The sequence below is a fragment of the Pinus tabuliformis genome, chromosome 2_2 (genome assembly GCF_031772625.1).
Source record: "Pinus tabuliformis cultivar Carrire ecotype Pingquan chromosome 2_2, CPIR1, whole genome shotgun sequence".
NCBI classification, from domain to species: Eukaryota; Viridiplantae; Streptophyta; class Pinopsida; order Pinales; family Pinaceae; genus Pinus; species Pinus tabuliformis.
Window position 1 is genome coordinate 216,723,762 of NC_142300.1, and position 11,481 is coordinate 216,735,242.

At 37.6% G+C, this 11,481-nt stretch overlaps 1 pseudogene; it reads right to left on the reverse strand.

Moving 5' to 3' along the window:
* Positions 1 to 4,161: 4,161 nt before the first annotated feature.
* On the reverse strand, positions 4,162 to 4,762 carry LOC149192090 (proteasome subunit beta type-2-A pseudogene; annotated as a pseudogene).
* Between the last annotated feature and the right edge of the window lie 6,719 nt (positions 4,763 to 11,481).

Consider the following 11,481-nt stretch of genomic DNA (forward strand, 5'->3'; position numbering starts at 1 on the left):
TCACTACCACAGACTATTTCACCAAATGGATAGAAGCCATTCCTTCTAGACAAGCCAATGATACAATGATTATAGGATTCTTAGAAACCAACATATTGTTTAGGTTTGGCTGTCCTGAAAAGATCATAACTGATAATGATGCTGCCTTCAAGTCCAAGAAAATGATAAATTTCTGTAACAAACACCATCTCACTTTAGGCCATTCCACAGCCTATTACCCTCAAGGTAATGGTCTAGCTGAATCTTCCAATAAAATCTTGATTAATATTATTAAGAAATTGTTGGAAGAGAACAAGAAAAACTGGCACAAGAAACTTATAAATGCACTATGGGCAGAAAGACTTACTACAAAGAGATCTATTGGAACTAGCCCTTATGAGTTAGTTTATGGCATGGAGGTTGTATTTCCTTCATATTTAGGAGTTCCTATAATGAAATTACTGCAAGAAGCTCAGATGGAACCCAATGACATTCAAAGGAGAGTAAATTAGACCATCCATTTGCAACAGACCAGATAAGAAGTGCACCAAAGATCCCAAGTGTTACAAGAAAAACTCAAGAAAATATTTGATAAAAGGACCAAAGAAGAAGACTTCTACCTTGAGACAAATTTCTAAGATGGGATTCCAGGAGAGAAGACAAAGGAAAACATGGGAAGTTTGACTTCTTGTGGAAAGGACCTTTTATCATCCAGGCATTGCAAGGGAACAATACTTACTTTCTGAAGAGCCTAGATGGTACAGAAACAGAAGAAGGACCAATGAATGGTCGAATGTTGAAACATTACTTTGATCCAGTTTTTTAATGTATTCTGACTCTAACATGTACATACTTTATCCTTAATAATGTCACAGTTTGTATTGGATAGTAACTTGCTGCAGTTGAAGCCCAGAGAGAAGGACCTAAGCTTTACAAGTGTGTTGTCATATATACAATAAAGCAACTAGCAAAAGGAGATTTCAGAGCATAGTCCAAGTTATTCAGAAGGCCACCTGACCTACTGTTCTTGACTTTCCACCAGGAAAAGCCATCCCCAAGTGGAGCCACTGTTATGCTCCTATACCAATAGGTGTCATATTTCATGATTGACTTGATGAGCTCTGTAATATGTTCATTTCTTTCTTTGTTGCAAAGGTTTCCATATTATCAAAAATTTCAAAAAATATAAAAAATGTAAAGAGGGTATGCCATAAAAGAAAAATCAAAGGGTAAAAGAATAAAATGGTCAAAAAAGTGAAAGAAATGAACCCCAAACAAAAATAGACCAGGAAAGTGTGCAAGTCCAAAATGCCACTACTTTTTATTTTTTTTTTGTAATAAGCATTGTGTGCAGCTTGTTAATTTATGCCACAGTTGATGAATGGCCAAACAGCCTAATCTTGGCTAGTTCATATTCGAATTTCCTGTTTTAGAGATAGAGAATAAAATCTGACCAAACTATTTAATCTTGGCAGATAAGTAGATAGGTAGAGTAAATAAAAAGGAGCTCAACAGTTTAATCTGAGCCTTTTGATGTAATAAGTGCAGACTTAGGTAGGCTTACCATGAAAAGAAAAGGAAAGTTGATAAGGGTTTGCTAGTCTAAGTGCACCCAAATAAAGAAGGAAAAAATGCTAGGCTAAAGTAAGCAGGGTAGGTAGATGGTGTTGTAGAATAATGCTTGTGATGGATCATGTCTCTCAATGTGTTAACTTTTACTTCTATCACAAGCGCAAGGCGAACAGTATACTTGAAGCAACTCAAGCAAGACAAGATTCAATAACTAACTCCCCTTCATACTTTTCCCTAATCATTCACTAATTTCCCCTAAGTATTAAGGTCTGTGAAAGGACTTAGTGCTTAATATCACTCATAAAAACCACTCATTTCATTTCATAAAGTTCCCTAAGTAAAAACCCTATTTTACTTAGGAAGATGCATGATATCACCTCAAAACCCCTTTTTTCATCCTAAGCCTAAGTTTAACTACAACATTCAATTGTTTTTAACTCAGCACTTATTATCAATTCATAAATTCATATTAATTTTTTAACTTTTATTATATAAATCCCAAAAAAACATTACCCATCTCGTATTGTATTAGTATATTAAAAAACCCCGAATAATATGTATCCCCACCCCAGTCGAATACGACCCCAGTATAACTGTAAAAACGTTTTTTGACGGGAATTAACAAATTTGTTTGTAATTCATTCATAACCGAATTTCCCCACCACATGACAAACCATGGGTTAATTAACCATTTGGGTTAATTAATAACCATTACCCCGACCAATGAAAATAGCCCCGAAACAATTAAAATGTGGTTTATCGTACCGGGCCCGAGGCAGTTAACTCCCCGCCATCTCCGACACCCGTCAGCCGTGCGATTTGTGCCTGATCATCCAACGACCTATATCAATATCGCGACCACCTTTTGACTACGCGTTAACTCGCGATCATCGGCAGTTTTCTGCCCATACAAATGCCATTCATCGCTCATTCCACCTGCTTGCTCGCCCTCCGCCCAAAACCGCCCATCCCCAAAAGCGGTGCGGGGTAAACCGCTTACCACCCTCCACCTCGTGACAAACCACTTACGTCATCCACCCCCCGTTGACATCATCCACTGATGTCATCCACCACGTCATCCACTGATGTCATCTGCCACGTCACTCCACCCCATTGACATCACTCCGGTACCGCTTACGTCATCTGCCCAATCAAATCAAAAAATCCCGCCAAAACTTCATTTTATCAAATAAAACCGAAAAAATTGCCATTTTCGCTGTAGTTTGCTGCATACAGTGCTCCGGGCATAATAATAAACTTCCAAGTCAGCAGATTCAGTATCAAACCGCCACCTGACCAGAAAGACTATAGCATGAGCTCCGCAGCCAGCCATTGACCTACATTTGTATGGTTTTCTTCTTTTACATAGGTATTTACCCAGTTTTCCATGAAATCCTACAATTTCATTCTCGGCTGAAAATTCTACCAGACAGAGCTATTTACGAGACAGAGATATTTACCAGAGCAAGGTGGACAAAGGTGGATAGAGGTAAACAGACGAAGTGTATCAGATCAGGGTTAAAGAGTATCAGTTAAGACAAACAGCCAGCCCAGAGTTACCGAAGAAAGACAGCTGCAAGCCGGATTATAGGGCTTGCATCCAACGCGTTCAATAAAAATAGGACCAGTACAACATTAGTTCATCTTTTCCCTATTTTCAAGGCTAGTTGTTTCTATTTTTGTAAACTATTTTTAGTCATCCTAGATATTATCTCACTGAGATATTTGTTTTATAATTTTCTAAATAAATCCCCCTCAATTGGAGTATTGCGGGTGGATTCCTAGACTTTGCTGTAATATGGATTATTTGGAATAAAGAGCTATTGGAATCAACTGTTGTATGGCCTACTGGATGAAGAATTGAAGCAGAGGACTTGTCACAGACTTCTTGAATCAACCACAGGATCAATAAGTCCTCTATATCTTGTGTTTTAAATTTTCTTGTTTATTATATCATCTGTGTTTCATAATATGAATGATAAAGAAAATATTAATTTCAGAATATGCTTGATTGCACTATGTTTTCAAGTCATTATTGTTCTCTGTGTTTTCTTCAGAATTAGGATAAGCAGTGAAATCTTAATTGCTCCTGTTTCCTAATTCTTTCATGTTGATTATTTGTTAAAGAATACTTAACTGCTCCTTATAAGTAATCATCCAATTTCCCTCTTTAAATAGGTTGAAGAATTCTTAACTTCCTTTCACCCAATTTGAGCCCATTCCATCTGTTTCAAGTCTTTTATCTGTTCTCTGTTTGACTACCTTGCTCTGTGAAGCCATCCCTGTTAAGAAACCAAATCTAGAAAGCCATGTTCTTTGACTCCATTAGCCCAATGGACTAAACTACTCTGTCTTACCTCTCTGTTCTATTGAATCTCACCACCCAAACTCGACCAAAACCCTTGAACTTCATAACTAGCGTAATACCTTAAAAAACAAAGCTAAATCATAAAGAGAGAGCCCTCTCTAGATACAGATTGGCTAGATTCTGTATCTAAAAGATTGGTCTTTGGTTACCTCGACCTCCTTTCCCTTTCTTACAACTTTTGGGAAAACCTGAGTGATAACACACTACATTATACATATAGATATATATGCATATTTCATTCTTTAACCAAATGTGTCACAAACAACAGGATCACTTGCATCAACAATAGTTCTAAGACATGCATATTGTCTTTCCCCATCCTTTTCAATGATTTTGATGTCAAAATTAGGAGGTGTAATGATTGATATGGACCTTATTTCTAAAATAAATTTGTCAAGGAAGTCCATTACCTCCTCCCCAAACATCCCTTTGTGATAATATATGTCCATCATTGATTAAGAACAATATGCTCCATATCCAAATGCTACTTTATCAACCTTGTGAAAAGTTGCAATATGGTCAATATAATGCAGTGATGGACCAACATGATTTCCAAATCCGGGAAAAAGTAAATTCATGAGAAAAACTTGATTCTTATAGTGTCGCAAGGGTAATCCTTGTTTAATGTCACCAATTTTTTGAAACTGTTTGAGCCTAGGTTTGAACTACGGATTTGCCCCTAATAAAGTTGGCAATGACTGCCTTAGAAAACAAAATTCCATTACAAAAATGATTCAAATGAACATTTTTATGAATATACTCAATAAATTGTACCCTCTCATCATTGTCGCCACTTGCACCCAAGACCTTATGTGAATCAAGAATCATTATCTTGTCCTCAAATGTTTTTCACCACAATGCTCTACACTCCACTAAACTCCATTAACCCTTGTTTGGTCTCTAGCTAACCAACACTTAAATGTTATATAGTCATGAAATGATTCTACAGATTACATATGGATTCAATTGCATACCTTATGCCTAATAAGAAATGATAGGTGTTAATTGGCAGAAGGGTGAAATTTTGTCTGAGGAAATTAATTAGTCATTGTGAATTATCAAAACGAGTCCACTTGACTAAATTAATAATTAATTTCTAAAATTTCACCCTCTAATATTTTAGCATAAAACCATTACCATGTTTCAGTAGGTAAATTGATTAATGGTGGAAGTCTTCTGTTCCTACATAATTCATCAATGTGTTTTATGTTAGGTTTTTTTATCGAATAACACGCTATAAGGGCTAATTGATTTTGGATAATTTTCCACCATTGTTATGGAATACATGTCCTAGGTTATGTAATATTTTAATAAGTATCCTTGGCTCTATGCATGGTTATCTATTTAGCTTATCAACTTATTTTTCAAACAAAATAAGATATCACTCAACTAGGCTCTCATTGGAGTTCAAAAAACATATTTCATCCTAGAGATGCAAAATTTGAATTGGGTGCACGGGTTTGTCAATTATTTCCTTTAGAGAGTCACAATATGTGCACAATTTCTATTTACATAGCTAATGAATTGTTCATATTGTTAATATTATTTTATCCTTTAGTGTTCAAAGAATTATTTTTTGAGTATCTTGCAAACTGAGCAAATTATGGATCATAAGTAAATGATCTATGAAAAGAAATAAAAAATCAAAGTTAGTAAGAGTTATAAAAATGAAAGTAAAAGAATAAAAAGAAAATGAATTTGATTGATAGTATATGAACATTTATTTGAACTAAGGGATGAAAAATATTACAAAACACGGCCTTATTAGATGGGAATTGTTGTTGACAAATCATATTAAATATCACAATGAGTAACCCAAACTTACACCTATTCTTTAATAATTTATGTTCTCATTGACCTTGTTAAAGTGAAATACTTATAGTCTAATTCATTTGTAAGTGTCAATCAACCTTCTAGTGCCAACTCATTCTTTTAACAAGAAATAAAATTGTGTGTAACTAAGAAGAGTTAATTCTTACCTCTATAATGAGATGCCCCAACCTTTTTCAATTCGAAGAACCGTATCACCATGATTCTATTAATTTTTCTTAGGGCTATATTATTCTTTGCTTAGGATAATTGTATTTAATCATTTACATATTGAATTCACCCCACAACATTATAATATCATTACATCATATGCAATTGTGTAGAAAGAACAATATCATCAACAATGCAGCGAAACATAAAGGATCAATAGAATAAAATCATTCTTACATAGAGACAATAGGATTGGTCAGAGACCAAGGAAAAAACCCACAAGGGGGGAAACCCTTTCAAATTCTTCTTCTTATTAGATTGTCATAAAATGTTCAACAATGAGAGAGTACAACATTCTAGTTCTTCAATCACAAACTATACAACAAAACCAACCAAACACAATCCAAAATATGAACCTAGAAATAATACTAATCAAAGATAACTTCCTATCCTGCGTTCATCTGCGGTCAACTACGATCAATTGTCATCTGAATCTGCAGTCACTTGTCAGACGAAACCCTAAGTCCTAGCCGTACGCAACAAACAATCATGCATGCGGTTGAAGCATCCCGATCGAACGCAAAGGCTTGCATGCGAGCAATTGCAACCGAAATTTCTCTATAACATCCATGCGGTTGCAAACCAAAACCCTAATTTTCATGTGCAAGCTTTAGACCTTGCGAATATAAAACATGTACAAAACAATCTACACAAACCAACTTTAGACTTGTGCGAGCCAAACCAAAGAAGAGGGAAGAATAGAATGCTTGATGATGATCTCTAAATAAGGATCACTTGAGTTGTATTTATAGCCATCCAAGGGTGTCCAATTTATTTTTAGGGCCAACATATCCTTTATGCATATGAGGGTTTCCATATTAAAAATATATTTTTCCTTAACCAAATTAAATTCTTCCAAGGGATAGGAGGGGTATTTCTTGATGGGGAAGACTATCCAAGGGAGGGAAATTGTCCCTAATTTTCCAAATTAACACTCCCTCTTAGCTAGGGAAAAACTATCGATTACAAAGTATGTCCCATAACAAATATATCGACAAAAAATGTTGTCTTCGCTCATCTATGTTCATCTTTGTTCATATTTGCTCATGCCTACTTATCTTTGGTTACCTATTATCATCTTTACTCATATGCTGAAAACTCTCGAATCTGAAAGAAAAAGAATTTTACATTGGAGGGGAGACCAGGCTACCACCTTCTATCTAGCGGGGAGCCATTTCTACCACCCAGAAACCAATGACAATGAGGAAGGTCCTATGGGACACTCTCACCTAATGTCTGCAATAATGGGGAAGGTCCTATGAGACACTCTCACCCAAACTTGTCTCATATAGTGGAGCATCTGTCTACTACCCCATATCGAGAAATAAGTGAGATACCACTTACCAAGCAAGGATTACAACCATAACATTGTGTTATGAATGGGTGATATACCACTTGCTATACAAGGAAAGCATCACAACCATCCTATTTCCTGCTAATATTTTGTTAAGATTAGGTATGTTCTATGCTTAGATAAATTTATTTCAATTTTCATGTTTAGCTCAATATCTTTTCTAGATTAGCAATCTCATCAGCATTAAAGTAAACTGCAGATAGAACATAAACATAAATTGTAGAAGAAAAGCCAAGACAAGAGGACACAAGATGTGGCGCTAGCCAGGGACAAACCCCACAATGTGGGGAAAACCTTGATCAATTCCCTTTTATGTTCTTCAAAGTTCAACAGAGAAAGAGAGAGAGAGAGATAGTACATTTACAACAGTAGTCAACACTTTGACTTATCTAGATCTAGCATAGATCATTTCATATAACGATGAGATCAGTTGAAGACATTCTGCTTCAACTGATTCTCCAAGGTGACGACTTCACCTATCGTAGTGTTGCCTGCACAATACCATGTGACACCTTGCTGTACTGTCACATGTGTTGAACCTTGATGACTGAGATGCTCTTAGCTTCATGCTGCATATTCCATGGTCTTATTCATAGTCAAGCTACCGAAGCTCATGATCTCATTCATCATCATACTGCCCATGATCTACATCATGTTTCCCATACATCCTGTTGTTTTATCAATCAGCATGCAGTCTCATTGTGCTGAGATTATCTAACATAAAATTAGGACCATATCTTATGCTTCCATTGAGTGTATAGCATCGAGACACATATGCCGAGACTATTAAATAACAAGTCTGAATATTCTTTGTTGTAATACCGAGATCATTTTTGTGGCATGGCTGTCTTACTGTTCTATCTCCATCCATAAGACTGCTCTTACTCATGTGAGATTAACCCAATACTGGAATGTCGAGATTATCTATACGCTTCAGTTATCTAAGTGTGACTGCACCTAATACTTCATTCCGGATACCCTCATTTCTGGTTGTAGCTTTATGACTATGTATAATCATATGAACAACATGTCTATATATCACATGAACAACATACACATCTCGATGTAGCTTCAAGCATTGACTGCGGCTCTTGACTACGGCTACAACATGTCAAGATATCACATGAACAGCATGTTAAATGTAACCATGACCGCGTGTGCATTCAACTACCTTTTATGAATGCGTTATAGGTCTCCTATGACTGCGTGAAGATGTCTCTGTCTTCATTTTCCTGCGGATCTTTATGACCTGCGTATTTGTCTCCATTCCCAGTGAAGACTTTGTTTATTCCTTCCCTTACTGCAGCTTGATGTCTTCATTACGACATATAAATTCTTACTGTGACTAGGCTCCACTACAGCGTATAAGCTAGGGCTGTGTATAAGTGTCAACATGTACAACGTGAACATTGACTGCGGACATCATGACCATTGATTTCATAAATATCTCCTATGACTGCATGAAACTAGCGTATAACATCCACAACGTATCCACTATGAACAGTGGATATCATTCACTATGAGAAGCGTATATCTTGTAAGGTCTTCAAGACTGCATTGGATTAGGGCATCATCAAACTAGGCCAGCGTATTCTTTTTGTGACTTTCCTTCTCCAAAATCCCAAGACGTGGAGAGGAGTTGACATCAAGAATGTATGTTCAAATGACTTCAAGTCCTTGCCAATTTATACTAAAACGTAGATGATGAATAGGCATATCTATTGGGCTTTTGAACCTACTCAAGTTGTTGGTCAACTTGATAATAATTCCATAATCAAGATAAATTCATATCTCCATAAATACTTATCGGAATCAGATGATATTTAGATCAATCCTACACCTCTCGACAAGAGGGATCCAATAAAAATATCAGCTGCCATAAATAAGCTGACCCACATGGATTTTGGCCCTAGTTTCCAATTTTTACACTCCCTCTCAACTAGGGAGAACTCCATCCACTGATCCATATGTCTGATTGTACTATCTCTACCATCAGCGCCTTGTACTATTCTGCTCAGCTCAGCTCTGCCTGCTCTGCTCAGCTCTACTGGCTCAGCTCTACTCTGCTCAACTCTTCTTAGCTATGCTGGCTCTGCTTTTCTCTACTCTGCTCAGCTTAGCTCTGCTGGCTCTGCTCATCTCTGCTCAGCTCTACTAGCTCTGTTGGCTCTGCTCTGCTCTACTTAGCTCTGTTGAACCACGAAGAAGAAGAATTGATCGAGAATGTCTCATACCATTCTCCACTAACCTGAAGTCAGTCTTAGAGTGCGCACCAGTGGTCCTAGACCAGTCTCAGCTGACCCAAAGTCAGCATCATAGGGGGTACCACTCCTACCACTGGTCCCAGACCAGTATCACCAGTCTCAGAGTGTGTACCACTGGTCCCAAAATAGTCTCAACCGACCCAAAGTTAGCATCATAGTATGTACCACTCTCATTGGTCCCAGACCAATCCTACACTGACCCAAAGTCAGTCTTAGAGTATGCACCATTGGTCCCAGACCAGTCTCAACTGATCCAAAGTCAACATCATAGTAGGTACAACTCCTACAACTAGTCCTAGACTAGTATCATTGATCCCAGATCAATGAAGGTCATCCTAGCATAGGGAGTATGGTAGATACATCGATGCATCCATAGATACTACTATGGTCCCTATCCTCATTTCCCTGCTCATTGATCATATGAGAGCTACTTCCCATGAGTCCTAGACTATATGGGTAGGATGCCTCGACAGGAGAACTTAATAAATCCTATCCTCACAGGAGAGCTAATCATCCTGCTACATGATCGTCATGGAGAAAACATCATCCAGACCTCACAGGAGAGCTAATCATCCTGCTACATAATCGTCATGGAGAACAGATCATCCAGACTCACAAGAGAACTAATCATCTTGCTACATAATCATCATGGAGAACACATCATCCAGATCTCATAGGATAAATAATCATCCTGCTACATAATCGTCATGGAGAACACATCATCTAGACCTCAAAGGGGAACTAATTATCCTGCTACATAATCGTCATGGAGAACACATCATCCATACCTCACATGAGAACTAATCATCCTGCTACATAGTGGTATCCAAACAGCTCATTGGAGAGCTTCCATAACCAGACTGCCTCTCAGGTAGCCATGTTAGCAGCATTATACTCTGCCTCGGCGGTGCTCAAAGCCACTGAATTCTGCTTCCTGCTTATCCAGGATATTGAAGCAGATCCCAAGGAGAACTAGCACTGAGAAGTGCTCTAGTGATCCTCCACACTGCCTGCCCACTTAGTATTTGAAATATTCCAGGCAGTGTATCTCAATCCATGAGAGATTATGCCCTGAAGATATCTCATAAGATTCTAAGCACCAATCTAGTGAAGCTCAACCAAATATGAGCTCACCATGCTAACTGCAAAACATATGTTCGGAGGGAGGTTCACCAATAACATCAACATGAATGAGTTTATGAAACTCAGAGGCATTTCCCAAATGTGGTCCAACATCACTACCATATAACTTCTGAAAGCTAAGATCCTCGAGGTAGTCACAGGCTTGCAGTTTATCTTTCCACATTCGGAATCCAACTCCCTCTATCTTCTACAAATGAGAGGGTCTGCACTTGTCAGACATAGGTGTTGATATGAGAGGTATGTAATCCACAACCTTCGGATGGTTTGAATTGATTTCACTCCTAGTGAATCTCAGCTTCATCAGACATCTGTTGATCCTCTCATACTATGCCCAAGGTGTTTTGCTTCAAGCCATAGAGGGCTTTTTACCACCTGCATATGTGAGATTCTCAATCAGGAATCTCAAACTCCTTGGGTTGTTCCAAAACTATGGACCTATGGCATGAGGGGAATGGTCCCCTTATAAGATTTTCCTTTGGTACATCTCAGACATGTACCTTCATGCTCTTTTTGAATTCAGGCATCCCTATCACCATTTGACTCATAGACCTCTGGTGTTGTGTCAATGGACATGGTCCTGAGTGGACTTCCTGCAACTTGATACAACCCTGAACTCAAAAACATCTTTAAAAAATCTATTTTCAAACACGTACCTTTCCATCGATGAGTGCCACCCTGTAACCTTTCACTTCCATTGTTGAAATGGACACCAGGTTCTTCTTGCGATCAGGTACATAAAAAATATTCTATAAATGAATTGA